Genomic DNA, 219 nt, shown 5'->3' on the forward strand with positions numbered 1-219 from the left:
ATATGCGTGCTGTACCGCGTTGATCCTGCTACGTCTCCTTCTCCTTTTCCTCTTTCTCTTCTAGCACTGCCGCTGCAGCACCTCTCCTGCTGCTGCTGCTGCTGCTGCTGCTGCTGCTGCTGCTGGTGTGATGGCTTCATCTCTGCCTGAGGTAAGCGGCCGCATCCGCACGTTTGTGCGGGTGCGTCCCCCGCAAGGCGACGAGCTGCAGCACCCCAC

The sequence above is a fragment of the Eimeria mitis genome, genomic scaffold (genome assembly GCF_000499745.2).
Source record: "Eimeria mitis Houghton genomic scaffold, Emh_scaff733, whole genome shotgun sequence".
Classification (NCBI taxonomy): Eukaryota; Apicomplexa; class Conoidasida; order Eucoccidiorida; family Eimeriidae; genus Eimeria; species Eimeria mitis.